Raw genomic sequence first — 411 nt, 5'->3', positions numbered from 1 at the left:
GGAGAAATAACCTGATACAACTGGAATCCAGAGGCAAAGCAGGATTCTTGTGTATTAGCGGGGAATCCTGTACTTGTTTTTTTGCGTGGCGTAGTAAGGAAGATGGACTCCTGCCCTCCGACCTTTCACCTTTGATCCCATCAGGATTGGGCCGCCCCCTCCGCCCTCCACTTACCTGTTCACAGGGGCACATGGCCTGGAGACTCTCCTCAGCCCTCCCCACCCCCCCCACTCCAACCCTGCCACCTCCCACTACCATTGTCCAATATCAGAACATGGACAGGGTGGAATGTGTGGGAGGGTGCATGTCAGTTTGTGTGTGTGTGTGTGTGCGTGTGTGTGTGTGTGTGTGTGTGTGTGTGCGTGCGTGCGTGCGTGTGTGCGTGTGTGTGGGTTGGTAGGGGCATGGTG

This window comes from Engraulis encrasicolus, chromosome 16 (assembly GCF_034702125.1).
Source record: "Engraulis encrasicolus isolate BLACKSEA-1 chromosome 16, IST_EnEncr_1.0, whole genome shotgun sequence".
NCBI lineage: Eukaryota > Metazoa > Chordata > Actinopteri > Clupeiformes > Engraulidae > Engraulis > Engraulis encrasicolus.
This window is presented reverse-complemented; position numbering follows the sequence as displayed.